This window comes from Callithrix jacchus, chromosome 8 (genome assembly GCF_049354715.1).
Source record: "Callithrix jacchus isolate 240 chromosome 8, calJac240_pri, whole genome shotgun sequence".
Taxonomy (NCBI): domain Eukaryota; kingdom Metazoa; phylum Chordata; class Mammalia; order Primates; family Cebidae; genus Callithrix; species Callithrix jacchus.
Genome location: NC_133509.1, coordinates 86,039,851 through 86,063,249, shown reverse-complemented (window position 1 = coordinate 86,063,249; position 23,399 = coordinate 86,039,851). Strand labels below are relative to the sequence as shown.

The 23,399-nt window shown below is 39.8% G+C and overlaps 1 long non-coding RNA gene across 1 annotated transcript; it reads right to left on the bottom strand.

Annotated features, from left to right (window-relative positions):
• Positions 1–272: 272 nt before the first annotated feature.
• Positions 273–22,400, bottom strand: LOC144577411 (uncharacterized). The gene is made up of 4 exons (XR_013521218.1): positions 22,183–22,400; positions 11,612–11,687; positions 10,126–10,178; positions 273–8,831 (listed from the first exon to the last, which is right to left on the bottom strand). It is a non-coding gene; the product is annotated as an uncharacterized LOC144577411 (long non-coding RNA).
• Positions 22,401–23,399: the final 999 nt, after the last annotated feature.

Sequence of the window (23,399 nt, the reverse complement as noted above, 5' to 3'; positions counted from 1 at the left end):
ATTGCATCCAATCTCTTTTCTCCTCATGGCCCCTGGCTCCCATCTCATAGGGGCTATGCCTTCTTAGTTTTCTTAAGGATACCAAAATATGTCTACTAAAATATTCTCTTTCCTGGGACAGTATTTTTTAAATCAGAATTACTTCTTCTATTCCTCATAGGCATAATTTCCAGTTTCTCATTCCACACCCATTCTTTGAGAAACACCACATGTAAGAACTCATGAGATTCCTCCTCCCTCCCACTTCAGAGCAACGCTTCGACAAAGGCCAATACCATAGAGAACAATTTATTTCAAAATTCTTATATTGGCTCAACTGGAATTCATGAAGTCCTGAGTGAATACACAATAAAATAGATACTTTTTAACCAAATATCAGATAAGAAAACTTATCTGACTAAAGTCATTCTACTTTACGTTTCCACTATTATTCGCTCTTACTAATGCCAGCTCTCTTCTTCACTTGGAAAAAAAATCCAATGAGAAGGGAAAAAAAATTTATATATCTTGTCTCTTTCTGCAGTTTCTTACAGCCTCAGCTTATCAGAATTTCTTCATTGCCAATGGAAGCCAGATACACAACCCTTGTGATCCTATGATAATTTTGATTTTACAAACATGCTGGCTTGAAAATCATGCGGTCGGAGAAGTCATTTTCAAACTGAAATCACTTAGTTACTGAAATCACTCAGTTATTTCATGTTTTTTTTTTTTAATTAGGGGAAAAGATATAACATGTTATAGAAAAAAACAGGCCAGGCGTGGTGGCTCACACCTGCAATCCTAGTATTTTGGGAGGCTGAGGCAGGTGGATCACTTGAAGTCAGGAGTTCAATACCAGCCTGGCCAACATGGCAAAACGTTGTCTCTACTGAAAATACAAAAATTAGCCAGGCATTGTGGTGTGCACCTATAATCCCAGCCACTTAGGAGACTGAGGCACAAGAATCACTTAAACCCCGGTGATGGAGGCTGCAGTGAGCTGAGATCTGAGATCATGCCACTGCACTCCTGCACTCCAGCCTGGATGACAGAGTGAGACTCTGTCTCCAAAAAAAAGAAAAGAAAAAGAAAAAAACACCAGCTTATTATGGCGAACATGAAATATACAGCTGTTTTCCCATTTATCAATTTTTGTTTTCCCAATTTAAAGTTTACAATACTTAAATATCTTTCAACAGCACCTGTCAGCTTTTGCATATAGTTTTATAATCATATTCAAGACAATTATTTATTTTATATTTTTAATAGTCTCCAAAGCTCACTGCAAGTCACCTTCTACTTTTATCCTCCCTTGTATCTTCAGCCAATTCACCTATTAATAAAATGGGCTGCAAATTAAAATTATTTTTTTCCAGGAGGGACTGTGTGGGGAGTATTTTCTGACTTCTTATAAATGTGAAAATGAATTCTTGCAGCCTTTGCACATAAACATCATGTTGAGTAAATATGGAATTCTTGAGATACCACCTTGTCTCCTAAAATGGTGTTTTAGCCTTAAGGGTTGAGAAGTCTGATCCCATCCTAATGTTCACTTTCCTGTTAGCAACCTGTTTATTTCTATATAAATGCCTGAAAGATTCTTTCTTTAACATGGAAAATCAAAACATTTTACAAGCTATGTCTCTATATGAGTCTGGTCATTTTAATGCATCTCAGATTCTTCTGCAGGTAGGCAAGTTTTCTTCTGCCATGTTTGAACATTGTTTCTAGTATTTTGTTCACTTTCTTCATTGGGAATAAAAGTAACCGCTAGGTTAGATCTGTGTTTTCTGTCTTCTCACTGAACATTTTCATCTTAATCCTTTTGCTCCTAAATTTGTCTTCCACTTTACTGGTTTGATTTCTGCAGGCTTCCCTATAGTTACTCTCTTCAGTAGAAGTTTTAATTCTGCTATGATCATTTTGGTGTATTTGCCCTCATTTCTTATTTCAACCTTTGCAAATCTGCCTGCATCCCAATCTGTTTTCTCCTGATGCCCCTGACTCCCATCTCATAGGGGTTATGCCTTTTTAGTTTTCTTAAGGATGCCAAAAATATGTCTGCTAAAATATTCTCTTTTCTGGAGAAATTTATTTTCAGATACACAGTCTTGCTTCAAGTTTTAATGGAAAAGCTTCTTTTCCCTTGTCTTGCAGCATTCTTTTTATAGGTACCCTTTGGGTATTTCTCCACCTACTCAAACTGAAAAAGAGAGTATGTTCAAGACTGGCACTTGCCAGCAGAGTATTGATGAAGAGTCGTCATTCTCTCTCACTCTCCTCTTGAGCACAAGCAAAGCAGGTGTAAAGGGTAAACTGGTGAACATAGTTCCTTCCTGTTTTCCATGTCCACACAGATTTAGCTTGTTCAGGTGCCTGAGCATTAGGTTGGGGTCTCTCCTGCTCCAATTGCTGCAATTTTTGACTGGTAAAAGAAAGACTGGGAGGCAGTCTACAGACCTGTTTTAAACAGTAATATATAAAAGACCACATGTCCTCCCAGCATGCATTGCCCCCTGCCTTCTTCTCTTTCTCCCTGTTACAGTCCTTTTTATTACACAGCATCCATTCTAGGATGCAACACACCTCTGCTTGTCTCTATGCTCAGCTGTAGTCTGCAAGCCATAGTCTCTGAATGGATGTGGAAAGAGAGAAACTGATAGGTTGAGTAGAAGGCATGACTCTGGATTTGACTTTTGTTGGTACAGAAGATAGTTCCTTCCTAGTTGAACCATTTACTTTTCTGGCCAGGGTAGCCCTAGGGTCTTGAAATAGTGGGGGGCAAATGTTGAAGGCAACATACATTTGTTTTCTATTAGCTTTCAGCTCCAGCTCTGCTTCTCTGGTTTAGTATGCAGGCATGTGGTATACAATTATAAAAATATGCTTCTCAATCCATTCCATTGACAATTACATTAGTAGACATTCTCTGTGGACCTCAGCATATGGCTTTTCTGTATCTTAAATTTAGAGCTTATTGTCCTTCCCCTTTTCACACTTTTTATGTAATTTCATGAGCATTTTGGCAAAAAGTTTGAGAAAAGTCATCTCAGTTATTACCTGTTTCCTCCTTTGATGATCTAGAAAGTTTCTAAGTGAGAATTTTAAATGTTGCTAACTAGAATGACATAGGTAAACCATAACGGCATATCTACGTTAGGCTTTGAATCCAACACAAGGCGGAAAGCTGAGATTTCCTCATGGTGCTCATAAATTCAAAGAACACAGCAACCACGAAATCCACTGATAGTACCACAGTGGCTCATGCTCTATGTAGTGAGGAAAAGAAAGCTACAAGATCTGGCTGTGCATGGGGGCTCAGGCATGTAATCTCACCACTTTGGGAGGCTGAGGCAGACAGATCACGAGGTCAGAAGATCAAGACCAACCTGGCTAACATGGTGAAACCCTGTCTCTACTAAAAATACACACACACACACACACACATTAGCTGGGCGTGGTGGCATGTCCCTGTAGTCCCAGCTACTCAGGAGGCTAAGGCAGAAGAATCACTTGAACCCAGAAGGCGAAGATTGCAGTGAGCCGAGATTGCGCCACTGCACTCCAATCTGGGTGACAGAGACAGACTCTGTCTAAAAGAAAAAAACCAACTAAGGTAGCTACACCCCTCCTAGAACCTGGGGCTAAGAACAGTCTCTGAAATTGAATGTATTATCAATCTGGAAGGGGTGAAATCAGCTCCTAGCAAAAGTTACTCCTGACATTGTAGTGCTTCCTAACTACAGCAACGAGGACAGTTTGTTTATTCCACTGAACCAAGAAAAACAAGGCATTTCTTATATCTGATCACGAGCTATGGTGACCCACATATGTCCTCAGTTCAAATATTATTAATATAAATCGATTTAGACCCAAATAAATGGCATAGTCTCCTGGATGAGTACATAATGAAGATTCGTGTGTGGGTCTCCGACACCATCTAAGAGAGAGAGCATGTCTTGACTAGCTGAAATAAGCATTGTCACTGTCTTGGCAAGTACAGCTCTACATTGGAAGTGGGGATTGTCATAATGGATGACTTTATTATTCAGACCACCTAGCTCCCTTTTCTCTGAGCCAGTGAGCAACCTCTCACTTTTCACATAAGCCTTCTTCTCAGTTTAGAAAAATATCTCTGCAGAAAGAACGTGGCTCTACTGCTAAGCAGATAATAGAACCTAATTCTTTAGTTTAGTGTTAATTGCTTGACTCCAGTTACAGCCGTTTGATAGGGCAAAATTGATCAAGCTGTGAGCAAAACATTCTGTATCACTTTTGTTCATCCATCTCTCCCATGTCCAAAGGCCTTCTGTGGTTCCCCATTGCATTCCCATTCAACTTCAAGCTTTTGAATCTATTTCTCAAGATTCTTCTCCAACTTATCCTGCATCACTCTCCACTGTGGGCTTGCCCACTCCGATGCCATCCCGAATACCCACACTCATTCTCTCCCCTCAGCCTTGGCTCCAGCTGTCTTCTACCTGGAAGAATTCTCCCTTTCTTTCTGCAAACTAAAATCTCACCAGTTCAAAGGCAAGTTCAAGGCCACCCTGCCCTCTGAAAACTCCTCTGGCCCCACTAGCCCCACTGATTTCTGCATTTCAGATTCACTGCCTAGGATTCTGAGGCCTAAATTTGTTCTGCCCATCCCAAACTGCCATTGTAAGCTCCTGTTGACTTTGCCACCACTCCATCCTCTTCTCTGTTATCTAAACATAATGAAATTTGGTTATGTGGCATTTAACTGCTTTGTGTATATGTCTGGTCTCTCAGAGTTCTAAGGGCAGATAAATTTCTAACTCCTGTCTCTATTCTCACTTTGCTAATCACAGCGATGATGACAAATAAGCACCCTACCTTTTTCCTAACTTGAAATGAAATTGAAATCTCTCCACCCTGTTAAAATCCAGACCTAGAAGTGGTGCTGTGATTAAAAGCATGGGTTCTGGATACAGAGGGATCTGGATTCAAACCTCTGCTTAGCTATTTTTAATCTATAAATTTAGGGCAAGTTACATAGATTCTCCAAGCCATGTTTTCTCATCTGCAACACACAGAATTCATGGAGGTTTTGTGATGATAAATGAGATAATGTGGTAAGTGCTCAATAAGTGTTAACTATGATTGGTAAGAAGAGCTCTAGGGGATGTCTTCCTTTGAGTTATGCACCTTTGAGAATGCTGGGATAGCTCTAGATCAGGAGAAATTGCATAGGATTTGAAGACATCTTGGGATTTAAAAAAAGAAAAAAAGGTAAAGAAAGAATCAAAATTAGCTCCAAGACCAGGACTACAAGTCCTTAGTAATACGTGGGAGATAAAGATACTCCTGCCTCAAGGGTGTGGCTGGGAATAAGAGAAAGGGGTAGGCGGGGAAAGTATTGCTCTCAAAAGGCAGAAAACTCCCTGAGATAGAGCAGGAAGCTTGTGTCCTAACCTGGGGCACAGACCCAGAATCAGCAAGAGAGGTTTTTGGTGACATTCCAGGTAATACCTTCCTATGAAAGGTGTACTCGTTTCAACCTGTTCAAATTTCCTCAACGGAGGGCGTGTAGAACAGGAAGAACAGGACTTCTGGAAGCATAAAGAGTCGTGCTTACCTAATGGCCAGGCCATTTTAGGTTGGTCAGAGGCTGCGACCTCTGGACAAACACTCTGCTGGGTTCAGAGTCAGCTAAGGCAGCAGAGGAGCAGTCGTGACGGTGGCCACATGGGGTGAGTTAGAAATTGCAACAGAAACTGACAAGAGGCTGGGTCAAGCTCAGCCTTTACCAGCCTTTTAAAATGAGATAGGCCATGAATTACAAACAAGGCAAAACTGGGAGGTAGCTGAGATCATATACATGTTTAATTTAAAGCCAAATCCTGATTGTCTTCAAGGCTAGCACAGCCCTAGAAAACTCTGGCTGTAAATCATTACCCTGACTTGGGAAGCACAAGCAGCAGGACTGGCAGGGGCACAAGCTCAGCTCTCACTTTGTTCCCAGGGCTTTTTCTCTTGGCCTGGGCACTCTCATTTGGATGACTTCCAAAAGACTTGAGCTCATTATACCTCATTTGAAAATTATTTCCCAAACTGCTCAAGGGTATCAACTAATAAGTGTTCAAGGGGTAACCGTTAGTCTTATCACATGTAGGGACGAATATTCTCCTAAGGAAGCATACACTACATTATCCTCAATTAAATCTGGTAACAGACTTAAAGCAGAGCCTTGGGGATTAACTTGGTAACGTGGCTAAACAAAGATTCTTGGCGCCTAAGTGCTTCAGTACTAGGAGCATTTCAAAGATTCACATGAACCAGAGATCTGGGTGAGGGGAATAGGGCTCCTTGGAACTTTTGACAGGATGCTTCAGCTGTGAGGCTAAGTTCAGGTAAGCTGAGGCTAAGACTCAGGAACTGAAAAGGAGGGTCCCTGTTTCTTCTCCTTGAATAAGTCTTTCTCTCATGGTTAAAATCATTCCTTCAGCAACTGAGCCAAAGAAAGAAGTCCCTAGAACACCCAGCATTCTGAAATGTCACAATGATGAGTCTTTGAGTCTTGGTACATCTCTTTAACCTTCACTGTGCTGGGTCCTATTTAGGTCTTTTGAATCTTGTAAACTCTGTCCTTCACTTAGGGGAAATATATGCATACTTTTAATTTATAAGGAAGATAAATTTATTTCTATCAGTTCTAGAGGCTGGAAGGTTCAAGATCAGGCACCACCAGGTTCAGCTGCCTCGTAGGGTCTGGTGTCTGCCTCTAAGATGGCACCTTGAACGCTGCATCTTCTGGAGAGAAGGACAGTGTGTCCTCACATGGCAGAGGCAGAAGGGCAAAAGGAACAAATTCCCTCATCCAGCCCTTCATAAGAGCATAAAATGGGAAACATTCTTATATCATTTCTTGGGAAATGTTCTCTTTTTATTTTCCTTTTCCTTTCTTTCTTCTTTCCTTAAACCGTCTTATTACTTGAATGCTGGACTTCCTAGAGCAATCCTCTTGCGCTCTTGTCCTTTATCCACCCTTCCCTACCACTGTTGCTTTCTTTGTTCTTATTGTTCCATTTGCTGAGAAATTTCTTCAACTTTATTCTCGGAACGTTTCTAAATGTATGTATTTTAAAATTTTAGTTTCCATGTTTTCATTTTCCAAGGGTGCCAAACGTTTCCTTAAAAATAGCACTAGGAATTTTTATAATGATAAAAAGAATAATTCATCAGGAAGACATAAATATTATAAATGTATATGCATCTAATAACAGTTCCCAGAAATACATGAAGCAAAAATTCACAGAATTAAGGGGAGAAATAGATTCCACAATTATATCAGGTGATTTTAGAACCCCATTAGTAAGCAATTTACAGAGAAATCAGATAAAACATCTACATAAATATTGAAGGTATACACAACACTATCAGTCACTATCTAATTGACATTTATGGAACAAACATCCAACAACTGCAGAATATGTATTCTATTCAATTCCACATAATACATTTTTTTAAATTGCATTTTAGGTTTTGGGGTACATGTGCAGAACGTGCAAGATAGTTGCATAGGTACACACATGGCAGTGTGTTTTGCTGCCTTCCGCCCCTTCACCCACATTTGGCATTTCTCCCCAGGCTGTCCCTCCCCAGCTCCCGTCCCCCACTGTCCCTCCCCTATTCCCCCCAATAGACCCCAGTGTGTAGTACCCCCTTCCCTGTGTTCATGTGTTCTCATTTTTCCTCACCCGCCTATGAGTGAGAATATGTGGTATTTCATTTTCTGTTCTTGTGTCAGTTTGCTGAGAATGATGGTTTCCAGATTCATCCATGTCCCTACAAAGGACACGAACTCATCGTTTTTGATGGCTGCATAGTATTCCATGGTATGTATGTGCCACATTTTCCTTGTCCAGTCTATCATCCATGGGCATTTGGGTTGGCTCCAGGTCTTTGCTATTGTAAACAGTGCTGCAATGAATATATGTGTACATGTGTCTTTATAATAGAATGATTTATAATCCTTTGGGTATATACCCAGTAATGGGGTTGCTGGGTCAAATGGAATTTCTATTTCTAGGTCCTTGAGAAATTGCCACACTGTCTTCCACAATGGTTGAACTAATTTACACTCCTACCAACAGTGTAAAAGCGTTCCTATTTCTCCACATCCTCTCCAGCATCTGTTGTCTCCAGATTTTTTAATGATTGCCATTCTAACGGGCATGAGGTGGTATCTCATTGTGGTTTTGATTCGCGTTTCTCTAATAACCAGTGATGATGAGCATTTTTTCATGTTTGTTGGCCTCATATATTGTTGACTCCTTTTGAAAAGTGTCTGTTCACATCCTTCACCTACTATTGAATGGGTTTGTTTTTTTCTTGTAAATCTGTTTTAGTTCTTTGCGGATTTTAGATATTAGCTCTTTGTCAGATGTGTAGATTGCAAAAATGTTTTCCCATTCTGTTGGTTGCTGGTTCACTCTGATGATTGTTTCTTTTGCTGTACAGAAACTCTGGAGTTTAATTAGGTCCCATTTGTCTATTTCGGCTTTTGTTGCCAATGCTTTGGTGTTTTAGTCATGAAGTCCTTGCCTATGCCTATGTCCTGAATGGTTTTGCCTAGGTTTTCTTCTAGGGTTTTTATGGTGTTAGGTCTTATGTTTAAGTCTTTAATCCATCTGGAGTTAATTTTAGTGTAAGTTGTCAGGAAGGGGTCCAGTTTTTGCTTTCTGCACATGGATAGCCAGTTTTCCCAACACGATTTGTTAAATAGGGAATCCTTTCCCCATCGCTTGTTTTTACCAGGTTTGTCAAAGATCAGATGGTTGTAGATGTGTGGCATCTTATAAAATTTACATGAAATTTCAAAGAATCTGGAATAAGGCAATTTTAGAAGAGAAGAGCAAAGTTGGAGTACTTGGCTTACTTAATTTAAGATTTTACTTTAAAGCTACAGTAATAATAACAACAGTTTTGTACTGGCAAAAGGATATATACATCAATAAATAGAATAGAGAATTCAGAAATAAACCTATACATATATAATCAATTAATTTATGACAAAGTACCAAAATGATTCAGTGGGGAAACAAAGGACTTTTCAACAAATGGTACTGGATCAACTAGGTATTCATATAGAATATCATATTGATATTCATATAGAAATGAATATCAAATTTCATCTCATATCATACATAAATGCTAACTTAAAATACTGTATCATAAACTTAAATATAAAACCTAAACTATTAAACTTCCAAAAAATATATTGGAGGAAACCTTTGTGATTTTGGAGGAGGCAAAGGATTGTCAGGACTCAAAAGGCATAAATTACAAAAGAAACAAATGGATGAACTCAACTTTTCCAAATTAAGTGTTTGCACTTTAAAAGACACAATTAACAAATGCAAATGCAAGAAAATATTCACAACCCATTTAAAAGATTTGTATCCAGAATATGTCAATCATTCTTATAGAACAATAAAGTGACCCATTTTTAATGGGTAAAATATTTGAACAAACGCTTCATGAAATATACAAGTACCCAATAAACATGTAGAAAGATGCTCAAGATTGTTATTCATCAGGATAATGAATATTAAAACTACAATGAAATTTTGTACAGCCATGAGAACGACTAAAATTTAAAGACTGATTATATTAATTCTGGTGAGGATATGGAGCTATTGGAGCTCTCATACACTGCTGGTGGAGGATTAAATGTTACAAACACTTTGGAGAACAGTTTGATTATTGCTTGAAAAGTTAAATATACACCTACTGACCAATCAGCCATTCTATTCTTAGATATAGGATTTGCCACCACAAAAAAAAAGGAAAAAAAGTTTGCACAAAGACTTGCACATGTTCATTGCAACTATATTTTGTATTTCCCCCAAATTAGAAACCACCTACATGTCCATCATCATGTGACTGCACAAATAGTGGTACATCCATGCAATAGAATACTACCTAGCGACAAAAAGGAACAAACTGTTGATACATGCAATACCATGGATGACGCTGAGTAGAATTATATAATAAGTACTCCTCTTGTGTCTGGCTTCTTTTACTGAACATGATGAGCATGCTTATTTAAATTCCACTTATTTAGAATTCTATAAAGTACAAATCAATTTGTGGTTGCAGAAAACAAAGTATGGTTACCTGGAGGTGGAGGGAGAGGGAGAGTTGGAAGGGCTGTGAAGAATCTTCTGAGACTGAAAGAAATGTACATTTCTTTTATTGTTATGATGGTTGTTTGCATGCATACACATGTCAAAACTCATCTAATTATACATTTTAAATATATGCAGTTTATTGTTGATGAGTTATGGCTCAATAAAATTTTTTTCAGTAAACTTTTAGTAAAACTAGACACAAACAGAAACAACCATTCTAGTAGACCTAAAAATAGCATTATCATTTTTTGTCTCATGACATAATATCTATGTCAATTTTCTAAGAATGTTAATTACATTTTCCTTTCTATTTTCCACCTGTCCCTGCATTATCTGTTTTTCCTTTTTGTTGTTATTTTTGTTTTGTTTTTGATATTAAGAGCCATTCTTTTAATTTCTGGTGGCTCTTCCCTGCCTGTGTATGTGGCAGGGAATGAGCTTCATAATTCCCTTGAATGATTTCATACATTGTTGATCTAGCAGAAATCCAGCTTTTATGCTGGAGGGCTCCTAAATTTCAGTTTCTGCTTTCGATTTTTCTTGGGCTTGTCCATTTCCCTAGAGAGAAATCCTCCAACCCTCTGCATTAGGTATGTATGCCTGGCAGGTTTCTAGGGGCCAAGATGGGTAAGAGACCTCACCATTCAGTATGCAGCTCTTCCTTCCTGTTTTTATGCCCCCTTACCTCACTTCTTCTGTACATTCTGTCTGGAGGCCCTCAGACAACACCTTCCGTGGTGGATATCTGTCTTTCACTATCATGGAGAAGGCCAGTTTTCTTGTTGCTCAGGGCAAGAGTGGGGTTAGTTTTTGCTAACCCAGTTCTCCTGTTCTCAGCTCTACCCCACCGCTGCCTTCAGAAATACCCGGAGAAATAACTGGAGAGCTCCTGCACGATGTAATTGGTTTTAGCATACCTTCTACTCTCTCTGTTCTAAATTAGGGAGCACTTCATCTGTTTTCTGTCTTCCAGAAATTTGTTATTATCTCTCGTCTGCTGTTTTTTTTTCCCCTTCAACTTTTAAGTTCAAGGGTACATGTGCAGGTTTGTTACACAGGTAAACATGATGGTGGTTTGCTGCACAGATCATCCTGTCACCTAGCTCTTCTGGCACCCATTAGCTCTTCTTCCTGATGCTCTCTCTCCCCCTACCACCTCCTCTGCTGTTTCTTTTGCTGTTCTCATTGTGCTGGAATATTTTATTCCTTCACTGTCTTTAGAGTTGAGTTTTGGATTGGAGCAGAGATAAATATGAGTATAACTGGGGTCTTCAAAACCTCAGACCAGTGCAGTGGCTCACACCTGTAATACTAGCAGTTTGGGTGGCCAAGGTGAGAGGATCGCTTGAGCCTAGGAGTTTAAAACCAGCCTGGGCAACATAGCGAAATCTCGTCTCTATAAAAAATTAGCCATACTTGGTAGTGCACGCCTGTAGTCCTACCTACCAGAGAGACTGAGATGGGAAGATTACCTGAGCCTGGGAAGCTGAGGCTGCAATGAGTCGTGATCATGCCACTACATTCCAGCATGGGCAATGGAGTGAGATCCTGTCTCAAAAAAAAAAAAAAAAAAATGAAAGAAAAGAAAAAAAAGAAAAGAAAAACTCACAAAAACATTTATAACTGTATTTTAATACTGACATGCAAAAAACTGTTGTTGGTAAGGACTCAATATATCTTCCATGAAGGCCTACAATGTATCTGATAGACAGCCAGTGTAGGAGGAACTGGAGCCTGTGTGCATGCAGCGTGCTCACTGGAATACTTCACTGATACCTGTTTTAAGACAATTCCTAAGAAGTTCTGGCCTTGCCAATACTACTTCCTGTTCTGTGCTCTCTAGAGCCTCTCAGGGCCTTTCCTGTGGATATGTTCTGTGCATTTACAATTGACCCTCCATATTCATAGGTTCTGAATCCATGGATTTAACCAAATGCAGATTAAAAATATTCCAGTGGAATAATTCCACAAAGTTCTAAAAAGAAAAACTTGAATTTTCTATGCACCAAGTACTACACTGAATCCATACAAATTAAGGGATGTGTAGGTATTAATCTACGGAAGATTTAAAGCATATGGGAGGATGTGCATAGGTTATATACAAATACTATGCCACTTTATATCAGAGACTTGAGCAATTCTTGATTTGAAAATAGCACGTTCTTTAGGGCCAGAAAGAGCAAATAGTTTCATTCAGTAGATTAACGCTACTTAGGGAACAGCTACCTGAATGCAATTGAGAAAATTCATGACAAGAAGAGCAAAATAATCTTTTCTAGTGAACTTGGTTGAATGCCATAGGGAAAGTTGTCCTTTTCATATTTTCAACCTCCTCAAACCACAGAGTCAAGGAAGCAGTGTATAGCTGAAATACCTATCCATGGCAAATGTTTATCTTATTTTTAAAACAATCTAGTAAGGGTGGTTAGTACTGTCATACCACATTGTATGGACAAGGAAATGAAGCCACCAAGTGATTCAGTTACTTGCTCAATGTCACATAACAAGTTGTGGCACAGAGAGGATTAGAACTCTCAGCCTCTGGGTTTTTAGTTCATTTCTTCATCTGTGAGTCACCCTTCTCCCTTTCTCTCTCCCTTTATCTCTCTTTCTCTCTCTCTTCCTCCTTTCTCTTTCTTTTCTTTTGACACCTGATCTTATGGGTCTTCAAAATTCCATTTCCAAAGAAGCTTAATCTTATGAACAAATGCAGAATGGCCAAGACCAAGCCTTTCCTTATCTACAGGTACAGGGTTCTGATGGAGCAATTCTGGAGACAGGTACACTAATACCCAGCAGAACCCTCACCTCTTGATTACCAGGAACCAGAAAGGTGAGGTCTACTCATTTGGCCTCAATGAACAATCGCTGCACAAAAGCCCAGAAGAAGGGGAAAGCCCCAGCCTAAAGCCCAAAACTCAGGAAGGGCCTGCCTACACCAGGGGCCAGTTCGAGCAGGCACAAGCAAGAAGCACCGCCTCACCAAAGGAAGATTTAGGAGCAGGAGAGCCACACCCATGTAATTTCTTACCACTTACACAGCATCTCCCCATACATCAACCCCCCAAGGCAGGTATTATTGACATCATCCCATTTACAAGAGAGAAGAGGATCTTAGGCTCAGCAATGTCGCACGACTGGATCACACACTTAGTAAATGGCACAGCCAGGACCAGAGCCCGAGTCCACTGGATCCAATCCCATGCTCTTCTCTAACATCTCACAGGAAGAATTAGTCCCACTGCTTTTTAAAAGATGTTTCTTCTCTTTCCTTCCTTCTTTCTTTCCTTCCTTCCCTTCTTTCCTCCTTTCTTCCTTCCTCTCTTCCTCCTTCCCTCCCTACCTTTCTCCCTTCCTAAGGAATTTCTTCTGATGAGTTTTATTACAAGAATAAGAACAGGTAACATTTACTGAGTGTCTGTTGTGTGCTAAACACCTTACAGAGATTTTCTCTTTACTGTTATCCCCAATATGGGAGTAAGAAAACTGAGATACTGAGAGAGAAGTAACACCCAGCAGTTGGCCGGTAACATGTACAGTCTAGGATTTAAATTCCCAGGCAGTCTGACCTTAGAATCTACTCTCTCCATCTGTACCTTCCATCTCTATTCAAAATGAGCAAAATTGCTTGATTCTTACATTGACCAGCAAATTGGTGGTAGGCAGAGTTTTTAGGAAAACATCGTTCTCACTTGCTGGGGCCGTCACCAATATTATGCATGAGACATTTCTCTGAGCTAAGTTTTTTATTTTTTTAAGGGCATCAAAAGACCAGTAACTCCTTTTTATTTTCTATTCAGTATAGTGCTAACTGACATTCAGATATTATTCATATTGGTTTCAGCACTTGACTGGTGAGATTTCTTTATCATAGCAAATGTCTGAACAGTTCTGATCTCTGTTATTGGGAATATGAATACAAAGGAAGTAGCCTTTCACTTATAGCTTAACTCTATGGACACAATGGGTGGAATGTTTCAGAGGCAGAAATTTTTTGGCACCTTTTATTATGTCCTCTGGAAGAATTCACTGGCAGTGGTAGCATCTAATCATCATTCTACTGTTTCATCATAGGCACATTCAGTGATCAAGTACCTTGCTGTAGTCTAAGAGCAAAAATAAAACCACAAGCAACTGTAATTCCTGGACTGGGAAATTTCTCAGAGAAATTCTTTAAATCATACATGTTTCATTTGTTGTAATAGGTATGCTTTATCTTTCTGGGAAAGGTATACACAGCTCTTGTGTGGCTTAACACAAGTACACATGTCTGTAAAATCTGCTAATCCCATTGGTTTCCCCTGTGAAAGGGAGAAAAGTCATTTTATAGCATTGAGGGTCTTTGGATATATAAAAGGGAATTTAACCAAGGGGTTTCCACTACCTTTTATACAAACTATATGTGGGAAAGGACTTGTTTTTTCCTCTCACTGCATTGTAAGCCAATACTTCTATTGTTTACAAAAATAAATTACTAAAAGAAAAATGAAAAAGCAACATACAATATACATATCCAGATTTTTTAAAACATAAAATCACTTTATCTTATTATCATAGTTTTAAGATGTTTAGTTCTCAATCTTTGTACTTTTCACAACCACTAATCAACACCTCCAGGATTTGTATCAGACGACTACACTTTGAGTAGATCCAGTTGAGACGTGTATAGGAAACATATCACTTGCTCTTATTAATAATTTAATTGATTTCTGATGTTTCTATGAAGGTGGTTTGAGATGTGGTCGGCCAAGACCCTTCACCAGCTTTGAAATTCTGCTGTTTTTTTAGAAGGCTTTTAAACAATATGTATCCACAGTCACATCTTTGACCCTGTGATTACACTTTTAGGAAACAACCTTAAGGAACTATTACTTATACACAGAGGGACTCAGCAATTAAACTTTTAGGAATCTATTTTATAGAAATAAAAGTGCACATGCACAGAAGAGTTAATTGTAGGTTTGTTGAAAATATCCAAAGACTAGAAACAATGCAAAGTCCCTGAATGGGAAGAACGTAGAGCAAATTAGGTTTCATGCTGCTCAGGGAAGCTCCTCTTTCTTACATACCATGCTAGGTCAAGTTTCCCCAAGAGTTCCTTCTCATGGTTCATGTGTATTGCCTTGACTAAATAAACATCTGTGTAATTACTTAATGTATTTCTAATACAAGGCCCTGTTTCTAATTGTTTTCTCCAACATATTCCCAACACTTGTTATAATTTCTGGCATACAGCAGCTGTTCAATAAATGTTTGTTGAATGAATAAACACATTATATATGAATAAATTCTAATGGTTTGGAAATATTTAATGATATGATATCAAGTGACAAAATTAGGATGCCAGCCTGTATTAATGGAAAGAGTAATTAAATTAGGAGTACCATTTTATTTCGTTTAGCAAGACCTTGTCAGGAAGGCTAAACGATTAGCCATAGCTGAAGCTTGTAAAAAAAAAAGAAATGAGAGTCAGTAATTTTAAGTCAGCTGTAAGCATCAGCTTTTTAAAGGTATAATTGAAACAAGGAGAAAAGCAAAGAATATTGCTTGGGAAAGGGAAGAGAGAAAGTAGAAATGCCCAATGACTGTTTTACCTCTGTGCTATTCAGCAGAAAGTCTGGTGTTTAACCTAGAGAGGGTTTTGAACAAACCGTGTAAAGAGGAAATTTCAGTGCCAGATAAGCAAGAAGTTAGTGAGAGAGGGCCTAGTCATTTCAAGTGGCCTCAAGCATCCAGATTCATGTGAATTGGATTCCAGGGCTTACAGGAATATCAGAGACACCCATGATCATCTTTGAGAGATGAGAGAAATTAGAAAAAATAGCAAATGATGGAAGAGCATGAGGCCTTATCAGAGAAAGTGATTTTTGCTCTTTGTTGCTACAGAGAACAGAAGTAAAACCAATGGATGTCAGTTGTAGGTAAATAGAGCTAAGGATTAACATAAGGGGGAAACTATTTAACTAGCTGCTAGCACCGTTGCAGCCATGTGCACCTCCGGTGCTCCGTACCCTTCTGACAGATACGATGGAGAAGGGATGCGGTTGTTAGTCCAGGCAACCTCTGTCATGCCTGCTAATTCGAGGAAGTTCTCTCATTCTTTCTGGCAGCCCAAGCCACAAAGTCACAGCTTTGCTTCCAGGACCAGTGAGCCTGAGTGTTTTAGTAAGCACCCTCCTTCATTTCCATCACCAGCATAAGCAGCTGCAGACATCTCATCAGTAAAACCAAGAGTACATCATGGCTTGTGAAGCAAAATCCACAGATGGTCATACTGGAAATGACTATGATTCAGCCTTTGCTCACCCCAACACCAGTCCAACCAAAATAAGCAGGATTCAGACTGAAACACAGTCCAGGTGCCCTTTCCATTCTTCATTATCACTTGCTTATCTTCTAGTTTTCCTAGTTACAAATAATTAAACAGCCAATTGGTTCTGGAACTGCATCACTAATGGTCTGTAGAGATAGTATTGAGGGATTCACTGAATTTAGAAAGACCCAGAAAGGACTGTCTATCAAACTTCAAAGGACTTACCCCATTTAAAACACACCTAAAACCTTTGGAGATAAAATGCAGCATAGACTAAAGACACTGAACAGCTTGAAGATAAGATACATAATCTCAAAACCTTCCAGGGAAGCTGTGAACATACTATCAGGATCATCTCCCAAAAATGCAATTTACTGTGAAATCTAATCAGTCATTGAGCAAACATTTCCCTGGACTGATAAGAGATCGGGGTAGGGGTGAGAGGAGATGGAAAAGGGGACATGCAAGAAAAAGGGACAGTTAATAACTAGCACTGATCTCTCATATCATATCAACACAGCTCTCTTATGCTCTTCAAAAATCATTAAAAATGACAACATACAAAGCCAGATAGGCCAAAGAGTGAACCACTGAATTTTGGAAACAAAGGAATCAAGTTATTCATATGGAATGCAAGCCTGCTTTTTAACCTCCTTTATCTGGTCCACATTCCAAGGCACCTTAAAAAGGTTAATAAACAAACAATCGTGTCAGAAACCAAGCTGACTGCACAGCAGGCACAGGTAGAACTCTCAAGATCCTCTTCTACTACCGGGATTGACTATTAACAATTTTGTCCACGTGTTCCCCATTGGTAAACATCCATTCCATGTTAAGACATTCATGCAGTAGGTGCTAGGAATGCAAAGATGAAAACACACCATCTCAGCCTCCTAACACATATTCTCTCAAGGTGCTCCATGCAATGTGCTTTTTTATAAGCCAATCATTTTGCTCTACTGAAAGTTTCCATAAAGAATATTCTCTCACCTATTGATTAGACCCTTCTCCCAATTATAGCAAAGTGCTATGATGTGACCTGCTCAGTTTCTAATACCTGGAACCAACACCTAACACCTGTATAACTGGGGCATCTTAGAAAGCACAGTTCAGGTATAATATTTAGGAATGGTGGATGTTCAGGAGGACCATTTGCAGGATAGAAAGTGGGGGACATTTCTCTGACTCTCTGCCGTATCATTAGCTTCAAATGGAAAACAAGGTTACAAAGCAAGGACCTGAAATCACAGGGACTTGTAGCTTCCCAGATCTGCTTTTTATTAAAAATGCTTCAGCAACCACAGCACCGGCCCTTCTGTCATTGGTTTCTTTCTGTTTTTGTTTTTATATTCTCGTCATCATATACTTGATGACTTCCAGCTTTTATTTGTTATTGCCTCTCTACATTTTCAATTCTCTTTTTAATTTTGTTTTTAATTGACACAGTAATTGTACATGTAGATGGGGTACATTGTGATGCTTTGATACACGTTTACATTGTGTAATAATCAAATTCGGGGATTTAGCATATCCATCATCTCATTTATTTATTCTTTCTTTGTGGTGAGAACATTCTGAATTCTCTCTTCTGGCTATGTGGAAATATACAATACAAAATTGTTCATCACAGTCACCCTACTGTCCACTAGATTATACTCCTCCCACCTAACTGTAACCTTTTGCCCGTGGGCCAATCTTTCCTCACTTCCCTCTCTCTTCCTCTCCCTAGCCTCTAGCAACCACCAGTCTACTCTAGACTTCCATGAGATCAACTTTTTAAGATTCCATCTATCACTGTGAACATGCAATATCTACCTTTTGATGCCTGGCTTATTTTACACAATGTCCTCCAGGGTCATCCATGTTTCTGCAATAGACAGAATTTCATCCTTTCTCTGGCTCAATAGTACTCCATTGTGTATACATGCCACATTTTCTTTGTCCATTTTCCATTGATGGACACTTAAGTTGATTCCATATCTTGGCTATTGTGAGTAGTGCTGCATAAATATGGGAGTGCAAATGTCTCTTCGATATACTGATTTCATTTTTGGAAACACACATATATATATGTCTCCTATATATATATAATATACATTGCTATATGTTACATATATATTATATAGATAGATAGATACATATATATATATCCAACATTGCTGAGATTGCCAAACCATATGGCAGTTCTATTGATAAGTTTTACTATTATTGTAAAAATTCAAATACTGGCATGATTACTTTTCTATTTGTGTTGATTCTAAAGGAGCTTACTCAGTTCACTTTTGCAGTTCTTGCAGGCAACTGCTATTATAAAGTGGAGGAACATGATAAATTATTGGAATAGATCTTTTCCTTTTAGGGAGACATACTAGAGAATGTCAGCCTAGAGAGGTGAAGTGATTGCCTCAGGTCACACAGCTTGTCAGAGACAGAGCCAAGCCTAGAAAGCCAGCTCTCTGGACCCTTGATCCAGACTTTTTTTCTATTTCTACTACATTTTTAGTATTTTATACTCTCATAACTTGGAATTACATATATATAAAGTTTATTTACAGATGTTTTATAATTGAGACATTTTGACCCCTTGGTTATTTTTCTCATAACTTGGAATTAGCAAAGCTAATTTGTACCTCAATTCATGGATATCTGGAAATTGACTTCCTCTGATAAAGCCAGCCCCTTGATCATTGTGCCACTCTTTGGAGTGGAACAGAAAGCCTGATGAACATCCCCTTCAACAGGCTGTTCCCCACTGCTAGGAATGAGGCCCAGTCATAGGCCCTCATGCAGCAAGACAGTGGGATGAGCAGAGGCGCAGCTAGACCAGAGAGAGCAGGATGTGGCTGAAACTACAGAACAGAGGCAGCCTGCAGAGATGGTGAGGTCAGCGAAAGCAGGCAGGAGGCGGAGGGAGGAGGGAACCAGGTGAGGAAGGGCAGAAAAAGCAGGTACCTTAAGGTAGAAGATCTGGAGCAGAGTCAGGAGTGAAATAAAGAAGGAAGGATGAGGCAAACTGAATCAAGGCAGGCAGGCAAGAGGGCTGGAGTTCAAGGGCATCTGTCTTCCCAGGGCACAGGCCATGCAGGACTTCGGGACTCTGAGTTATCAAGAGTTAGGGAGTCTGGCACTGAAGTCAGAGATTGTGTCTGCCTGCTTATCTGGTGCCTCAGTACCCTACACACGAGGGGTCTTCAGATATCAGAGGAAGGAAAAAAGAGAAGGAGGTGGCTTCAGGAGTCCAAATCAGAGAGTTTGGTTATTTTAGCGGGTAAGATCAATTTAAAAGCCTGGACAACAACAAAAATGAGACAAAACTGCATCAAGATTCCTGGTAAACAGCACATACTTCTTTCTGGAATTAGTAAAGTAGGAGGTGGCTGGGCACAGTGTCTCACACCTGTAATTCCAACTCTTTAGGAGGCCAACGTGGGTGGATCACTTGAGGTCAGGAGTTCAAGACCAGGTTGTCCAAGAAGGGGAAACCCTGTCTCTACTAAAATACAAAAATGAGCTGGGCATGTTGGTGCATGCCTGTAATCCCAGCTACTCAGGAGGCTGAGACATGAGAATCGCTTGAACCCAGGAAGCAGAGGTTGCAGTGAGCCGAGATCATACCATTGCCCTCCCAGCCTGGGAGAGAGAGCAAGACTCTGTCTCAAAAAAAAAAAAGAAAGAAAGAAAAGTGGGAGGGGATATCATAGCCAAAGGCAGGAAGGAGACAACAAGACAGGAAGACAGGCTGGGGTGAGAAAGAGTGATTTTATTTTCACTGGTTATGCATGGAACCCTCATTTTCTACCACCTGGGACACATGTCAAGACTTGATAAAGATGCTTTCAATAACAATTTTTGTTGTTGTTAAGCATATCACGTTAATAGTAGATTATTCCATGTTAGCTGGACTTAGGCCTTATTAATCTATAAAGAAAGATTCCCACAGGATGATGATTCAGCCAGAGAGAAACACCCACCCAGAGCCCACTTCAAGCCCAGTGCTTCCTAAGACTTTATCCACGTTGGGATACAAGGAACTGCTCCTCTCCTTGGATCCTGCAGGCCAAGCCCACTCACTGCCTGAAAATAACAGGGAGAACAGACACAGGACCAGGACCTTCTCCTGAATTTTAATCCTTAATATTCCTCCTGAAGACTAGGCCTCTGCTGACCTTGAAATTCACCTTCCCATATTTTTCATCTATCTGGCTCTTAGAGGGAGGCCTGCCCTCAGCAATGGTGAGCTCCAATTCTCCCTTTACAGCCTCCTCTCCACACGAGGATTCTATTCTGTCTCCTCTCATTCCCAGACCTTTTCCCCCAAATCTCCTAAATCCTACAACTATTAACCCTGAGCTTGTAGCTGTTCTCTGCCCAGTGTTCCCCTGCTCCTGGACCCCAGCCCAAGTCACCTGACTCTCCCGAAAGAAGTTAAATGACTCATCCAAGATCACACAGATTGATAATGGCAAAACTCAGAGCTAAAAATGCTGCTACAGTGTCAGGAACAGGTTAACACTGATAAATATATATTTGAGGAAATAAAAATGGCCCAAGAAATGCAAGAATTTACAAAACTCATAAAATATAATATCCAAGGTCAAGAAGGTTATAGACTTTAAAGACTCAGTTCAAGATACCACCACAACAATAAGGGCAGTCAGGGATGGTTACTGAAAGATCCATACTGGTGACTTAAGAAAGCCACTTCCCTGGGAACTGCTAGAAGGAGCTAGAACAGTGTTGCTCAAATTGTGTTCTACGGAGCAATGAATTCTTGGGATGTGAATTAGCACGCCTTGACAAAATAGTTCCATAACCTTAGCTTAGGAGGCATACTCTATATCTTCCTTGATATTCCCAGTACATTTAAGTATATTTAATGTCCTAAGAAGTCGTATAGTAAAGACACTTGTTATACTTGATTTAACCTAATCTTTTCTACATTTCCTTGACAACTGCTCACTGCCTCTCTCTCTCTCTCTCAACAGACTACCTATTTGTCCTGAGAATGCAGTTTGGGAAATTCTGAGCCAGGTTTATTTAACAGGGTTTTAAATCCTCCTGATTCTTTAAACTTAATTATTAGCTAGAATGAACCGAACTGCTGGCTTTACTCAGTTCATGGGATGATCATAAATCCTATGCCATTAGATTCTCTGACACATGCTCTGCATTGAAATGCATCCTCATTCAGTGCATTCATTTAAAAAAAAAAAAAACATCTCTAGGGTCTAACGAAAGGAATGGATAGTAATCACATCATTCTAAAATCCTTCCTTTGCAGTCCTGCAGTCACAGCTCCAAAGACTCTGGGTTTTGGAGTGAGAGCTACAACTGCTCTGGAAGAATTTGTGATCAAAAGCACATCTTTCTGGGGAGGCAGAATAACACAGGGCCGTGATACCCGAGTGCTGTAACAGGCACTAGAGGTTGGCAATACATTCCAACATCTCATAACCCAGAAAGCAGCCTCCAGGAAATTTTTCCTGTCCTAGAATTATCTGCTCTTCTCAGAAAGAAAGAGCTCAGTCCTCTTCACCCTGAAATCCACCATAGGAAAGGCAAGAAGGAAATGCACCAAAGTGTTAACCGTGGTTGACACTGAAGTGGTAATTTGTCTTTGTTTTATTTTTTCTGCATTAACCAAAATGTCTACAAAAGACATATATTGTTTTTATGCCAGAACAAAGTTATGTTAAAAACATTTAAAAAGCCAGAAGGTAAAGTACATACCCTGGAAAGCATCGTGTACGTGGCTCCGCTCCTAGTTGTTGACCAAAATAAGCAGAGCTAATGAAATGCCATGGCATTTCCCTGTGCCAAGGGAGGCATTAGGCTGTGATCAATGGATGACTCATGGAGGCAGCGTGTGGAGGCCTCCCTGCTGGCTGCTGGCAGGGCATCGGCTCTCTCTGGTAGGCATCATGCTGCTGTGGTTTCACCCGCCGACTGGTGCAGAGCAGAGCCCTGCTTCATTGCGTTTGGTAATTTCCTCTTAAAGCATGTGTATCGAGTGGGCTTTGAATAGCTCCTCTGTGATTTCTAAACTCAACCTAACTGAATATACAACTTTAATTGGAAAAAAATTGCTTGATGTTGCCTTTCTGTATTTATACCACCCTCCCACCTAGCAAAAACTTCTCTTCAGCCTAACTGTGTCTAGAAACAATACTTTTAGTATTTTAATGCCTATTTTGGAGTCTGAGCAGGTTGTGCCTTGTTTACATATAAGGAATGAGTGTGTCCATGTGTGCACACTTGTGTGTATGTATGTGTGCATGCGTGTGTGAGACAAAGCTAATAACTTAGCTCCTTCAATCCTGAAGAGAATAATTTGATAATCCCTTCAATCAAACAGCATGTATTCAGTCACTTCTACAATATGTATGTACTAAAGTTTTCCGAATGCTGTATATGCACTGTACCTTAAAGTACTCCGAATCTTGGACTATTATTCTTCTTCTTAAAAGGAGCAGCTGAGGTTGTCTTTATGCCCATTGTTTCCATCAATGCCTCCTCATTTCTCACTCTTCTCTGCCTGACAATTACCACAGCTCTGTGCTTCACAGCTTCCTGTTTGAGAACAAAGTTACTGTTCCTTCCATTATGTTACCCTAACCTGTCCTCCCTCCCATAGTCCCAGAGTATGTTGGGTCTTCCCTGCCAGCCCCTGACCGAAAGCCAAGATCCTCCTCTCTGGTTTTGAATCCATCTCATGTCATTTTATCTCCCCAGGGTCCCTGATGCATTAATCACCTCTCTTGGACACTGGATCTTTAATTCTCTTTCTTTTACCAGCTTTTCCTGTCAGTTTATAAGCTTGTTCAGTTCTCACCCATCTTAAATTACTGCCCCTTAACCTTACATGGTCATCTGGTTATTGCTTTCTCTCTCCTGTTCCCTTTTCCTCAAGCTTTTCTGATGATTAGACTGAACTCACTGTCTCCATT